Consider the following 19,865-nt stretch of genomic DNA (forward strand, 5'->3'; position numbering starts at 1 on the left):
AGGCTTTATTCACAACACAGTCAAACAGAAGGTGTTAGTCTTTAAGAAAACTGGTGTTTTCTCATTCTCATGATGCCAAAAATTAAAAAATTTTAATCAAAAATTATAATGACTGCTATACTCCCAGCACTTTTTAATAACCAGAATAATTTTGAGAGCAGAAAACTCAAGTGACTTTCCCATTTATTTTCTAATTAGTTGAAGTTTTATTATTCAAATGCTTTAATGACCACAGGTTTGAAATAAAGGGCATCATGCATAGAAAATAAATGCCTAGCATATATTCTATGGCTAGTTCTCAACAGTTATGAATAAACTTAAAATTTGTGAGTTATGTTTTTGTGTGATGTGCATAAATTGTTCTTTAAGTATTTTGAGGAAATATTTTATTTAGGGTAAGAGAAATGTAATCACTTTATCTCTGTTCTCAAGTTTAACTCTATTATTGGTATAAATGAAAAGACTAATTATGAATGGGTACTGTGACCTCCTGTTGTGGCTCAGCAGTAACAAACCCGACTAGAATCCATAAGGATGTGGGTTTGATCCCTGGTCTTGCTCAGTGGGTTAAGGATCTGGCATTGCCATGAGCTGTGGTGTAGATCACAGATGCAGCTTAGATGCCAAGCTGCTGGTGGCTGTGTTGTAGGCTGCCAGCCTACAACTCAACCCATAGTCTTCAATTCAACCCATAGTCTGGGAACTTCCATATGCCACAGGTGCAGCCCTAAAAAGCCACAAAAAAAAAAAAAAAAAAGAATGGCTACTATCTCCAAGCAGCCAAAAAATTCAAAAAGTGATTTTTTTAATTAATTTAGAAAAGTTACACATTGCTATTATGTGAAACCCAGGACCCAGGTCCATTTCAGAGTGAAGCTTACTAATGTCCATCATGGGGATTTCATGTCCCATCAAACCTGACATGTCCGAAATTGAAATCATTTACACTTCCTAGCCCTGCCTCCAACAGACCTGCTTCATCTACAGATTTTGCAATCTTCACCACTGACAATGCCATCTTTCCAGTTGCTTAAGCCAAATAGTTTGGATTCCCGTCTTTATCTCACACCCCATATTCAGTGTGTTATGATAATCTGTTGGCTCCACCTTCAAAAAATACCCAGAATTTCACCATTATTTACCACTTTCCACTACTACCACCCTGGTAGTCAAAGGGACCATCAACTTCCACGTGGGCTGCTATAAAATCACAATAACTAGACCCCCTGCTTTCACCTGTGCAACCCCAAATTTATTAACAACATAGCAGCCAAGTGAAACCTTTTAAAACATACATCACATTTTATACTTCTCTGCTCAAAACTCTCCAATGAACAGATCATGGTCATGGAGGACAGACTTGTGTTTGCCAGGAGGGATGGGGAGAGAGGGATGGATGAGGAGTTTGGAGTAGGTAGATGAAGACTGTTACATTTAGAACAGATGGGTGATGGGTCCTGCTACAGCACAGGGACCTGTGTCCAGTCTTCTCGGTTAGAACATGACGAAAAATTAAAAAAAAAAAAAAAAAAAAAAAGAACGTGTGTGTGTATGGGTGGCTGGGTCACTTTGCTGTACAGCAGAAACTGAAGGAACACTAAATCATCTACGCTTTAATTTTAAAAAATTTAAAAAAAAAAAAACCTTCAGGAAGTTCCTGTTGTGGCTCAGCAGTAATGAACCCGACTAGTACCCATGATGATGCAGGTTTGATCCCTGGCCTCGCTCAGTGGGTCAAGGATCCAGTGTTGCCCTGAGCTGTGGTGTAGGTCACAGACGCAGCTCTGATCTGGTGTGGCTGGCATATGCCGGCACAGCTGTACCTCCAATTTGACCCCTAGCCTGGAAAATTTCATGTGCTGCGGGTACAGCCTAAAAAGCAAAAACAAAAAACAAACAAGAACAACAACAAAAAAAACCCTTCAATGGCTCCCTATTTCATTCACAACAAAAGCCCACATCCCTACAATGGCCTAGAAGGCTCTGGATAATCACCACACCCTCCTCGCTATCTCTGACCTTCTCCCTACTACATGCCCCATTGCTCTCTGCACCTGCCACACCATCAAAGGAGCTAGGTGCAGTCCATCTCAGGTGCTCCGCACTGGCCGGTTCCTTGACCTGGAACATTCATTCCCCACATGATCAAACATCCAACTCCTGCAGCTTCTTCAAGTCTGTTCAAAAGGCAATTTCTCAATAAGCCCTACATAAACCACTCTACTTTAAAAGTGCAAACCATCCCCACCCTAGTTACACTCAATGGCACTGTAAACTAAGCACCTCGCCTTATGAATTTATTTAACTCTTACAAACAACCCTATGAAGTAGGTATAGACTCTTGGTATCCTTTTACAGATAAGGAAACCGAGCCTTAGAAATGTTAATTACTCATTTATAGTTTACCATCCTTCTCCCACCATCAAAAATCCTCCATGAGGACAAGGATTTTTGTCAGTTTTGTTTACTATTGATCCTGTGACTAGTAGCCTAGCAAAGAGTAGACACTTAGTAAATATTTGCTGAATGAATTCATAAAGCACCATGTCCCTCCCCCCCCAAGAAAGGATCCAATATAGGGTTACTCCATATTTTATCACTTAATATTACCATCATTTCATAAAGTTAGGACACTGTTACACTAAAAATGAAGGAAGGATATAACCTCAGTTCAGAAACAACTCTAATGTGAACAAATTTAACTTTCTACTACACAGTATCTTTTTCTCATTCTAACTTAAGACACTTTGTCACAGGTAAGCATGGATCCAAAGACCATTTTGAGGAAATCTCTGGTCTATAGGAAAACATACTTATACCTATGGCTTCCTTGAGGATCTGCTTTTTATAGAAAGCAATATTCTAACTCCTAAGAAAGAACCAAGGGCCAATATGTACTATGGCTATAAGGCTTCAGACCTGCAACCAATTTAACAGGAAAATGGTATAACCGCTTAACAACTGTCTTCTCCTCTCTCACATCAGAAGAGTAACAGCCCCCTTACCTACCTAGCTGTCACGGTTGAAAGAAAGAATAAACAAGAACGCCAAGCTTTTACAAAGCCTATAATGATACAACTAACATTTAATGGACACTTACTTTATGTCAGACACTCTTCTAAGCCCTTTATCCGTATTAACTCTCTTAATCCTTATAAACATCTCTATGAGGTAGGCTCTATTATTATCTCCACTTTACAAATGAGGAGAAGGCTTGAGGCTTAGCAAAGTTAAATAATTTGTCCAGGTCACACAGGAAGCAGAGCAGCTGGAATTTAAAAGAAGACTGAATCCAGAGTTTCGGCTGATCACCAGACAAACATGCTTCTCACTATACAAACCATATTGTTTTACAAAACCACATATGTACTTACAGAGATTATAATCCAGTAGGTAGAGGAGGAAGATAATACCCCAAAACAAAAACACTGATTTCAGTTGTAAAAAAAAAAAAAATATATATATATATATATATATATATATATATATATATATATATATATAAACTGAGTGCTAGAATGTCCCAAGATTGTGGTTTTGTGACATTAATCTAGAACTGCTTTTAGTGGAGGGAATTCTGACCATAATTTGGAAGGAAGCGAGAACATGGCATTGAGGAGACAGGTCATGTTCCAGGTGGAGGGAACGTTATGCAGACAAGCCATTAAGACAAATGTAGGAGACAGTGATGTGTCTCACCTAATGCCAAAACATCTGGTCAATTCAGCTAAAAAACACCTCCATCAACATAGTGGATTTCTTCAGTCAATCCAGATGTTTGGCGTCTTGTAGACAAAACATCCAGATGATTAACTGAAGATTTGACAGAGTTGACTGAATTAACCAGATGTTGTAGCAGTGTATAGACATAGTGTCAGGACATTTGCTTGGCTGGAGTGGAGTCCAGCTGTAAAGGAGATATGGTCCAGGCAATGAGAGGGGGCTTTGGAGCACAGGACCTGTAGCTTGGATTTGATGCAACTGGGAGCTGCTGGAGGAGGAGTGTGATGGAAATGATACTTAAGGAAGAGGATTCTAACAACTATGTGAAGAAAAAAAATTGGTGAGAGGAAGACTTGTAGACAGGAAAGAGGATGTTAGGAGAGTGCAGGTGTGTGTGAGGTAATTAGAGCCTGGACCAGAATCAGGCTTGGGGAAGCAACAGGAAGGAGTGGATCTGAAAAACATTACAGAAAAAGAACAGGAAGTCATGATGGGTTATACGAGGGAGTGAAACTGCACTTCACCCCAAGGCTGGAAGCCTCCAAGCTTGGGAAAGCAGCTGCCGTCAGCCACACCACAGTAGTAAACCAAGACGGAATCCCCGAGAGACCTCTCCCCTCAACCTCCATCCAGAGCCCAGAGCCCACAGCCAGGCCCACAGGTGGAGGGAACTCAGAGACCACAAATCAACTCTCATGTAAGGTTCCTATTCACTCTGGAGCCACCAAAACTTATTTCTGTTGAGATCCAGTTCCATCAGAGGGTTGAGAATGTTAGATTCAGGTTGTCAGGGAGACACAACTTCAGTGAAAAAAATCTAAGACAATTATTTTAATGACATTTGCTTTTATACAGCATGTAATATAAACTAAGATGTATACAAGTATGAATAAATTACATGAGATTAAGAGAAATTATATAGTACCTCTATTACCTAGATTAGCATTATAAAAGCCTGTTAACAGGCAAAATTAATGGCTGAATTCAAGAATTTATATTTTTTGAAAATCCTTAATTTATGAAACCTTGGAATGTTTGACTCTTGGTTTGAATATTTTGCAGATTTTTTAAAAAATTCCAAACATCTTATTTGACAAGAATCAAGGTTACATTTATAAATAGTCACAAATTCCAATTTACTAGGATTCAGACTATGATAGTTATATGATAGCGTGCTCCCGCTTATTAAAAAAAAATATTCTAAATATGCATGCAGTTCATGGTTTTGCAAATTTGCAGTTTCAAATATTTTCAGCCCCAGGCTTATCAGCCCACACAACCAGCAGTGTGCCCTTTACAAACACACCCAGGTTTCTTCAACTGATGCCTTATTCATTTCAACAAGGAAAGAACATTCAAAAGAAGTTACTCTTTGTTCATGGTTTGGAAGAAAACTGAGAATCTATTTTTCTATTTCTCTCTCTCTCTCCCTTCCTCCTCCCTCTACCAGAGAAACAACACAGAATGTGAGACCATAAATGTATTAATGTGTTTCCAAATCACCCTGGAGGAGGTGGAAGGGTCAGGAAACTTGCTAAAATCAGTTTCCCAGGCCTCAGAAATGACAAGTCCGTTGATCTGGGGAGGAAGCCCAAGAATCTGTTGGGGTATTTTGTTTGATTTTTAACAAGCTCCCCCAATGAATTCTGATGCCTGTTTTCTGTAAATCAGACTTACATGCTAAAAGCATGCCTAAAGCAGAAAGCTGGAGAATGAAAAGAACTTACTCGACATGCAAACATAAAATGGTAAAAATAAATAAATAAATAAATAAAGACCTAAAAATTTCTTACACATCCCTTAATTATTCCTTTATGTAATAAGCTCCTAAATTCACTGTGTTCTGTGATATGTAGAATTTTTCATAGAAGCGGCATAAAGTCAAGTACACCTATGCAGTCAACCTAGAAGCCCAGAAGACAAGAAGAGCTCACCTGTTTTCAATTCACTGCACTGCCCACTATGGCTCTTCTCGAACACAATGTTTACATGAAGGAAAAACGTAATTAATGATCTCAGTAAGTCTTTGTAGTGCTTCAAGGCTAAGTGAGTTATTTATCAGATAGAAAAAAAAAATAGTTGGGTTCACCGAAACAATGGGTGATTTATCCAAGTGGGTTTGACTATAACCTTCCCACAGACATCTTTTTGTAAGAAATACTTCAAAGTTAGTAGATAGCAAACTAGTTTTTCAAAAAGTTAATCAGTGAAATGTCCCCCATCATAACATCAAGATTAGAGTTTGTTCTCTACATATAATCAGGTACCCCTTTTTTGGCAATACTAACTCCACTACAAAAAAGAATAGTGGATTGGGGCGGGGGGGGTGGAATACTAGGGCTTCATTTGCCTTAAACTCGACTCATTCTCCTAAATCTTTTTCCAATGATATAATATAGAATAAATTGGAAGAATTTTATTAGAGACCCTTTATTACCTAAGGTGTCAATTAAAAGTCAGATTTACTTTTATTGTGCTTTGAATGATGCCTTTGAAACAATCAAGGGTTTCACATGCAAGCCAAGTGGTTTTGACTTGAGAAGTAATTTTTTCCCATTTATCCATTCTCCTGCCTCTTTCAAATCTTATCTAGCAACCACAGGAAATGGCCTCATTCCCTAGTGGGGGAGGGGTTTAAGGCAAAATAGGATTGCAAAAGAAAACGCTTAGAAATTTTAAAAACATATAAAGTCCTTCTATGTTAAAAAAGAGAGAAGGATTGATTTCCAGTGAGTACCCCCCACACATAAAAATACTAGACTTCAATGCCACCATCTTTTTTTAATTACAGTTGATTTACAATGCTCTGTCATTCTCTGCTATAAAGCAAAGTAACCCAGTTATACATATATTTATACATTCTTGGTTGGTTGTTTTTTTTTTTTTACATTATCCACATCATGTTCCATCACAAGTGGTCAGATATCGTTCCTTGAGCTATACAACAGAATCTTACTGCTTATCCACTCCAAATGCAACAGGTTGCATATACTAAACCCAAATTCCCAGTCTATCCCACTCCCTCCCCCCCCCCTTGGCAACCACAAATCTGTTCCCCAAGTCCATGAGTTTGTTTCTTTTATGTAGATAGGTTCATGTCTGCCATATATTAAGTTCCAGATATAAGTGATATTATATGGTATTTGTCATTCTTCTTCTGACTTACTTCACTTAGTATGAGAGTCTCTGGTTCCATCCATGTTGCTGCAATTGGCATTATTTTGTTCTTTTTATGGCTTAGTAGTATTCCACTGTGTATATGTACCACATCTTCTTAAGCCAGTCATCTGTCATTGGACATTTAGGTTGTTTCCATGTCTTGGCTGTTGTGAATAGTGCTGCAATGAACATGTATTCCTCCATTTTAACCACAGTATTGATAAGGGTAAGAAATAAACAGATTCTCTTTAGAATATTTCATGGATTCTACTGCTTTAATATCTTCTATGACATGGAATGCACTTTTTTCTTCAGGGTCATTGCTAGCCCATTCAATGCATTTGTGTGAATTTGAAAAAGGCACCCATTCCCCAAGACATTTAACTTGCACATATCAGAAAATTGTGATAACACTAATTTTCTTCCAATAAGACACACCACATCTGCAGGAAAAATCACCATAGCAAAAATCAAACCTAAGTTGCTTATGATGAGCATGTCCTCTAAGATATGGTGCCCTTGTTCAATGCTCAGCAATACAACCGTGTAGAACAGCCCTTCCTCTCTCCCCCTTCACTGTCAGCCATCTCCATTTGTAAGCCCAGCCCGAACGCTCCTTAGAGTCCTAAAAGTGATCTCTCAAAGATCACTCATGATATTCTTCCTACCAAACTTAAATCTACTGCTCCCAGCAAAGCCCACTGGGGTCCCCAGAAAAAAATAGGATGGACTCCAGGTTATAAGATCTAACTTCTTCTTCAGTATTTAGTCTCGTTTCACTTGCCTATAGTGGGTCATGTGCAGAGGCCTTGCACCTAACACATAAGATTAGAGTTCCCAGTGCAAAACCACTGGGCCAACACCCCAACTTGGCAGGCCACGTGGAAACTCTCAACGCCTCAACTGAAGATGGTGGCAGCGGCCAGCCATGGCCAGAGATGTGTACCCTAAACAGCAACACTCACTTCACAGGAACTCAGCCCCCTCTGATGAGAGCCCTATAAAGCAGCCCCGCCCACAGTGTGTTACGGGAGAGAGTGTGCTGGAGAACACTACCTCCCACTTCACTAGCTTATGATCCAAGAAGAAAGCTTCCCTTGCTTCTGAACTGAACTCAGCCTCATTCTATCAGCCTGGGAGACATCTGGCTAGAGAACACATGCCCGGGCCCAGCTGGACAAGGTCAGTAACACTACCTTCTTGGAATTATCTCTTCCCACTCTTAATCCTGACTCTCTTTCTCCCTTTCCTACCAGCAGTTCTGTTGATCTTTTCTGTGGACTCTGTTCTTAGACTCTTGCTCTGAGGAATCTGGTCAACACTCCCTGAGATAAAATGGGCTTTGGAGCCAAGGCCTTTAACATGTGTAGGCTAAAAGTATTGTCTGTTCTGTATGACTGAGCCACCTCACTGTTTCCCACAGCAAATCCTCCAGTCAAAGACTTGTCTTTCTGTAAAACTTGGGGCACAGGCTAGTAGATTTAGTTACAAGACAGTAAACTGTGACTTGTGCCATATGATGTTCCATCGGAAGTGCAGAGGCCCATGGCTTGTTCAGGAAATAGATCAGAGTCTACTATAACTAAAGAGACGTCTGAACATCACTTTCCAGGACCAGAGCCCCCTGCCTCTGGCCCCCAGCCATCTGCATCACTTTGAGAAAGATGGCTCTTCACAAGGCCTACAATTCAGTGGCCTCCTGCTCCCAGCAAGATGTGAAACAGACACTTTCCCAGGCCTATGAACTGTAAGAGTGGCAGAAGTGTCTCTTTGCAGGCTAGGGATAGTCCCAGGTTTAAGAATGAGGTCTTCATGACCTACTGAGCTAGGGGAAGATCATTTCTCTGGATGACATTCTGATATGGTCCATAATCTGCCTCTGGCTCCTGGGCAAACCCTCTCTGTAGGTATAATGTGAAAATGTGTATACTTTACCCCACCTCTCTCTTTCATTTCTTTAAATATCCAAGACACTCAATATTTCCCGAAGTTTATTAGTTAGTAAGGGGCTTTTTTTTTTTTTTTTTTTCCTGACAATCCCATCAAGTGCTGACCTAAAAATGGTAGAGCATCTTCAAGAACCAAGGTTTTTTTCTTCCCCCCTGTCATCCAACATGATGGGGCAAAGTTTGAGATTTTCATAGTGTTTAAAATATAAGGCTAAAAAATAACTTTGGTGATCACTGGCCTGGCTTGAGTCTGGTTAAACCTAAGGAAACTGCTTCCAAGATAGGACTTAGATGCTTCAGAATTTGTTGGAACATGGTCAACAGAAAAATAAAACTTCAAATCCTGGTTTACTTGCCTGAAGGACTTCCATGTGGTAGACTCCATACAGGAAACAATTCCATCTTCCAGAGTGAATATTCACTTGTTTTCTTTTCCAGCCAGGAGTTTGGAAGAAGCCAGCAGGCAACGTAGTGATTTGGTAATGTCCTTCCCACTGCCAAGATGGATTAATGCTGGGAGACCTTACAACTGGTGAGTAATCAGTGGTGTTTGCAGACCCTCCAAGATCCCCAAGGTGTGATTATTTTCATACGTGGATTTCTGTCATCGTCCTCCAAAGGGTGCTTTGTCATTTCCTTTACTCTTCCCTCACTGGACTCTCAAGCCCATGTTACAAGGACAACACTGTTTCCAAGTCATTGCCAACTTCCTTCTTAAACAAAGTTAGTGAGCACTTCAGAGACACTGCTAAAATGTGAGGGTTAAATTAGCAAAATTATACCAGCTTCATTTTAAATGATTCTGGAAAGGTACAGATAGTTCCACAAAATCATTCTCCAGTTTCACTGATTTGGTTTATTATGCCCCTACCTAATACTCAAGTGGATTTGAATGTCATGGACCTAGGGAAATCTCAGAGTATGAATAATGGCATTAAAACAACAATCCCAAATATGTAATATATGCGTTTTCAAAATAATTGCTCTTTATACCTTTCAGCATCGACTCTCATCCATTCTCTAAACTTCTCTCACCAGCAGTACCTCAGCTCTTCAACTTGTCTTAAGCTCCTGTGTAGGATTAAAGAGGCCTCTGAAATGGGAAATCTGACATCAAAAGAGCTCATACGTAGGAATCCAAGAGGCTTAAGTTCAAGTTCAGTCTCTGCCACCGACTAGCTGGGAATCATTAAATGATTCATCTAAATTCTCTGAGCTTTGGTTTCCTCATCTGTAGTTTACTTCAGAAGATTGTCGTGAGGGATTAAATTGGCTAATACTTGTAAAGGGTTTCACATGATGCTCAATAAATGCTAACCACAATCGCATTTGTTTTAGTAATGATTATTACAAACATTACCACCCTTAGTCAAAGCATAACTAGTTTGGAACCCCTGTCTAACAAAGTTCCTCGTAAGCTTTTACTTACGGCCTCTCCATGCTGGCCCATCTGGGAACCAGGAGGGTAGATGCTCTGCAGAGCTATGCAACCACCTTGGATTCTCCTGTACTATACCCCCTCCACTGGTGGTTCTTAGACCTGAGCCCCTGGGCTTAAGGACCTCCAAACCTCTGCCTCCTAGTCACTCAAGAAGAACGTATTTCTTTCCTCTTCCCAGATCCCTTCAGCTTTGAGTCCCAAGATTTTTTTGGGTTTTGTTTTCACTTTTTACAGCCTTACCTGCAGCATATGGAAGTTCATGGGCTAGGAGGTGAATTGGAGCTGCAGCTGCCAGCCCACAGCTATGCCCACAACAACGCCAGATCCAAGCCACGACTGCAACCTGTCCGCAGAGACCACTGAGCAATGCCAGCGACCAAACAGGCATCCTCAGAATCACTATGTCAGGTTCATAACCCGCTGAACCACAATGGGGACTCCTGAGCCCCAAGTTTTAAGGTCATCCCCAAGAGTAAGGCTTTAATTTTGGGAAGCTGGACCAAATGTATCTGAGAAGCTCATCATTTCTGATCACCAACTCCACCCTCAGACACACAGTGTTGCCTAAGCTAAGTGCTGCCTCTGATTCACAGTAGCCCAGGCCATAAACCAGCAGGCCCTGCTTTGTCTGATGTCAGAATTACCCAAGAGCTTTGAAAAACACAGATGTCTGCCCCATTCCCAACCCTGGAAATCTCTAATTTTAACTTTCTTGGTGACTCTGACGATAACCCCAGGTTGAGAAACTCCGATTTTAGCAGCCGCCAAACATCCCTATCTTTCCCGAGCTACATAAACCTGCTGCTGTTGCTTCTAAACCCTGTTGGTTGCTGACTCTGGTTACCATGAGCTCCAAACAGGTCAAAGAACTCAAGCTGCTGATTATAACTTGGGAACCCTCCTCCACATCTCCAGCCCTTTGGGCCCAAAGACAGAAAAGGCATCATATTTGAGCCAAAAAAATATAATCGAGAGCACCAGGGCTGTAGAATCAGTAGCAGCTAATGTGGAACAGTGGATCTAAGTTCAAAAGATTTAAAGGCCTGAGACTCCAGCAGTGATCAAAAGCAGATAAACACCCTTCTCCCTGCCAAGGCAATCTAAAGTGATGCAGCACTGACTCTACTGAGGTTCATAAAGCAACCCTAGTGAGACCTTTGTTTTCTAAGAGAAAGGAAAAAAAAAAGAAAAGAAGGAAAATTGATTGTGGCAAGTCTTGCTGTGATGAAAACAACTCAGCAGGGCAACTTGTGTTTGTGGGTATTTTGGAAGGGAATGAGTACTGCTCACCTGGACCCCAATTCTAGCTCTATCTCCATTCATCTCCAGGTTCTGACTACTTGCCTACATCCAGCCCACAGGAACACAGGCCTCTGTGGTTCCCTGTTTAATATTTGCCTGACAAAATAGTTAACAAGCAAAGGATGGGGGAGCTGGGGCACTGAGCTGCAGGGACTCCAGCAGGAGCTCCTTCAAGATTGACCACAAGGCCAAGTTACTGTAAGAATCTTCTGTAAGAGGAAATTCTGTGAAGGCAAGGTGGAGACATTCCTCAATCCTTCTGCTCCTGGGCACTCTTCCCAGCATCTCCTTCTTAGCAGAGCTCAGTAGTTTCCCACTTAAAATGCTTCAGGTCCTTTGCTAAACCAGCCTAAAAAGAGTGTGTCACCTTATCCAGAATTCTTTTTAGAAGATTTTACAAAGCCATTCATAAGGGCAACATGTTTCAGTGTCAGGTTACTGACATCTCAGACCCCACCCCTACCCCCGACCCCCAGAGTCCTTGGATCACTTTTTCACCTCCAGGGCACAGACAGCTTTTAGCAAGACCCACGTGAGGACCTTCTCCAAGGAAAACTGATCCAAGGTTCATTATCCCTCAGAGGGCCTCTCCAGGGATCAGCAATCCTGTTTCACAATGCTGCTAGGCGCCCATTTCTGTTTTTCCTGCTGTAGCTGCATGCAAGGGTCTGTGGAGAACGTCAGCCTACACCCTGGCCCTGGCTCCCAGAGCCCTGCCGTCCTCCAGCAATGGGCTGACAAAGCGTGCTAACAATGGTTTGAAATCGTTAAAATAATTTAAAAAAAATAAAATCATGAATGTGTAACTATAATACAGATCTCATTAAAACAGACGGCAATAAAACCGTATACTTTACAAATAAGAACAGCTTCTCTGTCCAAGTGTCTTCCAATTACAGTCCAGGATCTAATTCACCCTTTTGGGCTCTGATACTACGACAAGCTCTCAGCCAAATAATTGTCTCACCACCGTGGTGATAGTCAAGAATGGTCGCAGTACAGAGTGAACCCGGGCTGGTGCGAGCAGCCAGGCGGCAGCAAGCAGGTGGCCAGCCAGCGGGGGGGGGGGGGGCGCTGTGACTGCTGCGCATGCGCCCCTGTGCAGTGCACCCCGCGGGAGGTTGGCTAACGGAGGGCGGGGAGACTGGACTGCCCAGACCGTGGGCCCCACGTAGGTGACTGACGTCACCGTGGGTCTGGGGCACCCTCTCTTCTCACCGCAACCCAAGTTCTTTTCGGGGATTAGTCCTGACTTCGTGATTAATTGGCATTTTCTGGTTTTCCTAGGGTGACGTCATCGCTGCTCAGAGATAAAACAGACTTCTCTTGGAAAGCTCCTGCCAGGGCAGGCTCCTATGTCCTGGAAGCTGTCCCGGACCCCGTCCCGCAGGCTCCAGAGCACCCGGTGCCCCGCCACCGAGCCCCTGCTGTTTATTGCTTTGGCTCACTGGTTAAATGCGAAAGTTCAAGATTTTCTTTCCCTTTTTTCATAATTATAAAAGTAGGACTTTTTTTTTTTTTTTTTTTTTTTTTTTTTTCAGTGGCCACACCTGCTGCCTGTGGAAGTTCCCAGGCTAGGGGTCAAATGAGAGCTGCAGCTGCTGGCCTAAACCACAGCCACACCAACGTGGGACCCAAACCGCGTCTGTGACCTACACCACAGCTCACAGCAAGGCCCCATCCTTAACCCACTGAACAAGGCCGAGTATCAAACCCTCGTCCTCATGGACAGGAGTTGGGTTCATTACCTCTGAGCCACAACAGGAACTCCCCGATATCCTCATTTCAAAAGGCAGAAAATTATAAAGAGAAAATTAATCAACCAGAGCCACACCCTGAAGGCTTAGTCTCTGTTAATGTTAATTTTGATGCATTTCTTTCTAGTCTTTTCTTCTCTTTATTTGCGACAGATTTTCAAGCATTGCTCAGTGGCAGTCATGTCGAAAATAATTTTGTATACTACCTTTTTAACTTAATATTGTAGCAGAAATGAGTTTTCAGCAACCATTTCTGTAAAGTTCCGAAAGACTCTTAGTGGATGTACCATCAGATACTTGAATATTATTTCTATTGACGGACACCTAGAATGTTTCCAGTTTCCACTGGTATATAGGTGGAAGGTACATCATCCCTGCACCCATTGCCATGTTGGCTTGGGATACTATTTGGTGGAGCCCGCAAAGGCAAACTAAGAACTTCGCCCAGTATAAGTTAAAGGGGGATGGAAACTTGAAAAATTCTGCCTTTTCCATATTGCTGATGGTGGAGAACCAGGCTTGGAGCTGACTGCAAAGTGAGTTGTGGTGGCTGTGAAGTGGAGATCACAGGCCTTGCAGTGGAAGCTGGTGGCAGAAAAGGATGCACCTTACCCTCAGAGAATGTGCCTCCCATACTGCCTTACTGAGAAAGAGAGGCCAAGACGAAGGGAGTGATCTGGCATCTAAGGGAAAAACTCTCCTGAAGATAAGTGGCTGATCATTTTCAGAACATTGTTGTCAAACATTCTTAATTTTAATTCTGTTGATCACAAGTTCCAACTTACTATTTGGGGAAATTCTGTGTCTTTCTCTTACTGAAAAAAAAAAAAATCAGAGAAATAACAGAAGAACTAGGCCTAAGTGAAGGAAGAGTGACACAATTGCATGTTCTGCCTTGCTCTGATCAGTCCCTCTGGGAAGTCTCTGTCCCACTTTATGAGAGACTGGTGTCATGTTTTTTAAGATTCCAGATAGCAAGGATATGCAGAGCCCATGAGCCATCCAGAACTTCTCTCTGAGCTCCTGCATAAGCCTACTTCTATCTCCTGTAAGTCACCTTGACTGAAAATTATAGTAGGAGAAGAGGACAGAGGGAAAAAGACTGGTGGTTAGAGAATACATTCAGTCTCCTGGCGCCTTTTTTTTTTTTTTTTTTTTTTTTTTTTTAAACAGATGATCTTATGCACTCTCATTTGGTTTGTTAGTCTGGTTTAGAAAGGGCATGCCACCCTATTAGCTGTGTGAATAACAAAACACTGTAGGTCCCTGCCATGCTTGGAGTCCTAACTGTCTGTAACCCAAGGGAAAAGCAGCAACAGCCAGCTCTTGGCATCTTCCTCTTTGCTTGGTCTGGGAGGTTTTCTCGTTATGAGAGAAAGTGTGGCACAAACGCTGTCTCCTTCGGAGCCAGTTTTCTCAATGCTATCTCTGTGAGGAAAGATAGATTGACCCACTGGCAACACTCTGTCTTGATTCAAATACACACCACAGAGCAGGCAATTTGTGTAACTGGCGTACACTTTGCAAAGTAACTGATTCTTGGCCCATCTGAGAACTAGGCATGAAGCAGTGATACAACTTCAAGAGGACAGAGACAGGCCATGGCAGCTTTCTTTCCCCTCTGAAGCCAGAAGGGGTGCCTGCCCCTCTCCCTGTCCACGTTTTAGAGCAGCACTCTCTACTAATTATGCAGCCATACCCTCCTTCTAATGCTCTTGCATGGTCTCTATGGTTTCCACCCAAAAGACAGGCCACCATGGTGTCTGCACAGGGTGATATTTGCTCTAAGAGGAGAGGAGATCTAGCCTTCTGAGGGCAATGCTCCAGTCCTGGATGCCTGCCAGCAACAAACCCACCAGCCCTCAGATCTCCAACTCTACTCCTTTTTTAGTACTCAGGGATTCTGGAAGCTCCCCCATTTCTGGAGGATGGTTTTCATTTGGCTATCTTTCTCTCACAAGACTGGGGAAAAGCCCAATCCTTCACAGCTAGTACTCGTCCTGTCCAGTGCGTTCAGTCTCGGTCTGGCTCTCGGCATCTCTTTCTCCAAGTCACAGCATTCTCTAGGCACTTGCTGACCCTGCTGTGTTCTGCCTGTGACAGGTCACCTGCTTTTTGAATTCTTTCCACTCTCCTCCCAGTTATTTGCGATAGCCTCTTAGAAGCTTAAAAATAACATTTATTTCCCCAGTGGTTTTGTATATTTCCATTTGGCAAACTCTATTTTGTTCCATGTGTTTCTAAGGGAACAGAAACCAAAATGGTTTATGTCCTGCTTCCTACACTGGCCTGACTGATGTTGTCAGACTGGAATTGCCCTTCAGCCCAGAGTGGGTACACCCAACCAGAAGCTGGACCTGGGTGCAGAGACTGTATAAACTACAAAGACAATGGACATTGTTTAACTGTTGGAAAAATCTACTTCACTGTACTTCCTTTAATCAAGCAGTGGATTTTTTAATAGAGAGATTCAAACCATTATGCATGGATATGATAACAACGTGAAAGTGGGATATACACTGGGATATTGTGAACCCATTATTAAAATAAAACTGAGGCCAATACAAGACATCAAAATGGAAGGCAGTAGTTACCAGAAGGGGTACATTGGGTGATTCCTGGGGAAAGGAAAGATGCAGGAAATGTTCTATTTGAAGATCTGGGTGATAATTACATGTGTGTTTACTTGCAAAAATTCATTGAGCTCTGTAATTTATGATCACATTTTTATGCATGTATGTTCAATAAAAGGTTGGCTTAAAACTGAGGGGATGTGTTGAGGCAGGCAATTAAGGTACTTATTCTTTCATTTGATATATATTGTTTTAGTTTTAGAGCAATTCAGTGCTCAATGGTAAACATCGACTTTGTGCATATGTCAGAAATAAGTTAAGTGGCCACAGGGCCTGGCTTCAAGGAGTTTACAGTTAGGAGGCAGCTACAATATAAGTTGAAGTGCTCAGTATACCAATGCTAAATTCTTAGCTGTGCCAAATGTACCGTAGTAATGTAGGATGTGAACATTAGGGGGCACTAGCTGAGGGTATGTGGGAATTCTCTATACAATCCCTGCAGCTTGTCTGCAGATCTGATTATATTCTAAATTTAAAGTTTTTTTTTTGTTTGTTTGTTATTATTAACAAGTGGCCGCACCTGCAGCATATGGAAGTTCCCAGGCTAGGGGTTGAGTCACAGCCACTGTAGAAGCAACGCCGAGTAGTTATGCAGTGAGCTGCACGGGAAGTCCAAATTTAAAGATTTGAAAAGTATGCAAGCTCATGAGAATGACTATAAGGAAGAGATTACTTTTGGACTAAGGGAATCACATAACATTGTAGAGGAAAGGACTGTGAATCTTAAAGGAAGAATGGGACAATAATAAAGGGAACTGGGGAAGAAGTTTTCTGGACGGGTGAAAAAATGATACAAGAAACTGTGGAGTCAATAGCCAAGATATGGAAACAACCTAAGGGCTTATCAACAGATGAATGGATAAGAAGATATGTATTTATAAATTATATATATATAATACATAAAAGATTGAGCCACGAGAGGGAAGGACAGCCTGCCTCTTTGGCAATGATCTTGAATGCATCATGCTAAATGAAATTAAGTCAGAGGAAGCCAGATAAAGACAAACACTGTATGATTACCAATTATATGTGAAATCTAAAACAAAGTTAAAGAAATAGAAAATAATGGTGGTTACCAGTGGGTTGGAGATAATAAAAAATAGGGAGATGTTGGGAGTTCCCGTCATGGTGCAGTGGTTAGCGAATCCGACTAGGAACCATGAGGTTATGGATTTGATCCCTGGCCTTGCTCAGTGGGTTGGGGATCCAGTGTTGCCGTGAGCTGTGGCGTAGGTCGCAGACGTGGCTCTGATCCCAAGTTGCTATGTCTCTGGCGTAGACTGGCAGATACAGCTCCGATTCAACCCCTAGCCTGGGAACCTCCATATGCTGCAGGAGCGGCCCAAGAAAAGGCAAAAAAGACAAAAAAAAGGGGGGGGGGGAGAGATGTTGGTCAAAGTGTACAGACTTCTAGTTATAAAATGAGTAAGTTCCAAGGATTTAATGTACAGCATGGTAGTCATGATTAATAACACCGTATTACATCCTTGAAAGTTCCTGAGAGTACATCTTAAATGTTATCACCACAAAAAAAGAAGAGGTAATTATGTGCCATGACAGAGGTGTCACATCCACCCGATGCTATGGTGGGGAACATTATGCAATATATGCATGTATCAAATCAACACATTATGCACCTTAAACCTGCACAATGTTATATGTCAGTTATATCTCAGGAAAGCTGGAAAAGAAGCTGTGGAATGTGTAACTGGCCAGTATATGGTTCGGGCAGACCGGTGAATTGGGGCAAGAAAGAAGCAGTATGGAATGGGACCAGAAAAGGAGAGGGCCTTAAAAACAGATCAGGAAGAGCCTTAAACTTAAAAACTTCAATAATGCATTAAGAAATTAGCTCTGCTGACATCTATGGTCAATTAATCTTTGACAAGGGAGGCAAGAACATAAAATGGGAAAAAGAAAGTCTATTCAGCAAGCATTGCTGGGAAACCTGGACAGCTGCATGCAAAGCAATGAGACTAGAACACACCCTCACACCATGCACAAAAATAAACTCCAAATGGCTGAAAGACTTAAATATACCATCAAACGCCTAGAAGAGAACATAGGCAAAACACTCTCTGACATCAACATCATGAACATTGTCTCAGGTCAGTCTCCCAAAGCAATAGAAATTAGAGCAAAAATAAACCCATGGGACCTCATCAAACTGAAAAGCTTTTGCACAGCAAAGGAAACCCAAAAGAAAACAAAAAGACAACTTACAGAACGGGAGAAAATAGTGTCAAATGATGCAACGGACAAGGGGTTAATCTCTAGAATATATAAGCAACTTATACAACTCAACAGCAAAAAAGCCAATCAACCAATGGAAAAATGGGCAAAAAAACCTGAATAGACTGTTCTCCAAGGAAGATATACAGATGGCCAGCAAACACATGAAAAAATGCTCAACATCGCTGATTATAAGAGAAATGCAAATCAAACTACCATGAGATACCACCTCACACCAGTCAGAATGGCCATCATTAATAAATCCACAAATAACAAGTGCTGGAGGGGGTGTGGAGAAAAGGGAACCCTCCTGCACTGTTGGTGGGAATGTCAACTGGTACAGCCACTATGGAGAACAGTTTGGAGATACCTTAGAAATCTATACATAGAACTTCCATATGACCCCGCAATCCCACTCTTGGGCATCTATCTGGACAAAACTCTACTTAAAAGAGACACATGTACCCACATGTTCATTGCAGCCCTATTCACAATAGCCAGGACATGGAAACAACCCAAATGTCCATCAACAGTTGATTGGATTCAGAAGAGGTGGTATATATATACAATGGAATACTACTCAGCCATAAAAAAGAATGACATAATGCCATTTGCAGCAACATGGATGGAACTAGAGATTCTCATACTGAGTGAAATGAGTCAGAAAGACAAAGACAAATACCGTATGATATCACTTATAACTGGAATCTAATATCCAGCACAAAAGAACATCTCCACGAAAAGAAAATCATCGACTTGGAGAATAGACTTGTGGCTGCCTGATGGGAGAGGGAGGGAGTGGGAGGGATCGGGAGCTTGAGGTTATCAGATACAACTTAGAATAGATTTACAAGGAGATCCTGCTGAGTAGCATTGAGAACTATGTTTAGATACTCATATTGCAACAGAACAAAGGGTGGGGAAAAAATGTATACATGTAAGAATAACTTGATCCCCATGCTGTACAGCAGGAAAAAATAAAAAAATAAATAAAAAAATAAAAAATAAATTAGCTCTGAATTGCTGTCAAAATCCATTACTTTACAATGAAAGATAACTATATTAAGTTGAAAGAAGATGACAATTAATATAGGTATCCCGCGCTTTTTGAAAGTTTGCTTTACAAAAGTTTACATCACTTGACGTTTACAGGAGGCCTAATTAGTACCTGTGTTCACTAACCAAATGAAGTCTGAAGAGGATTTTTTGCTTTTATGAAAAAAAGTGAAAAGCCAAAATCCTGTTCAGTGTTCGTTTGCAGTGATCATATATATAGAGGCAGCACCCACTCCAGGCAGTGAGAGTGGCACCGCACAGCTCCTTCCCTGGGAGCTACCCTCAGCATCTTAGCTGCTGCTGCTATGAGCTGTGTCTGTGAACCTCTGTGCTTTATTTTATTTTGTGTATCCTTTGCAAGATGTTTCCTCAGGGCATTGCTTCTTCACTTTTCACCATTTTAGCTATGAAATGTTTCTTAGGAAAGCTCTACTTTCAGTCAGTGAGAGAAACCTGTATATTTAAATCACCTCCAAAGTCTTTGCACATTTACCATGAGCTAAAGGAATTTAATTATAACATTTATTAAACAATGTACCTTGTACTATGATAATCACTTTCTGTCTACTTTCTTATTTAATCATCCCAAGATCCTTATGAAGCAGCTGGTATT

At 41.5% G+C, this 19,865-nt stretch overlaps 1 long non-coding RNA gene across 2 annotated transcripts; it reads left to right on the forward strand.

Moving 5' to 3' along the window:
* Window positions 1-7,911: 7,911 nt before the first annotated feature.
* Window positions 7,912-16,098, forward strand: LOC106506514 (uncharacterized). Of its 2 annotated transcripts, none has more exons than XR_014831462.1 (3): window positions 7,912-8,064; window positions 9,270-9,363; window positions 12,862-16,098. It is a non-coding gene; the product is annotated as an uncharacterized LOC106506514 (long non-coding RNA). The 2 variants fall into 2 exon arrangements; XR_001301846.3 differs by lacking the exon at window positions 12,862-16,098 and adding an exon at window positions 9,870-10,159.
* Window positions 16,099-19,865: the final 3,767 nt, after the last annotated feature.

The sequence above is a fragment of the Sus scrofa genome, chromosome 16 (genome assembly GCF_054392235.1).
Source record: "Sus scrofa isolate SSC_HxYL_T2T_F1_AM1 chromosome 16, Sscrofa_HxYL_maternal_Yorkshire_Landrace_v2.0, whole genome shotgun sequence".
NCBI lineage: Eukaryota > Metazoa > Chordata > Mammalia > Artiodactyla > Suidae > Sus > Sus scrofa.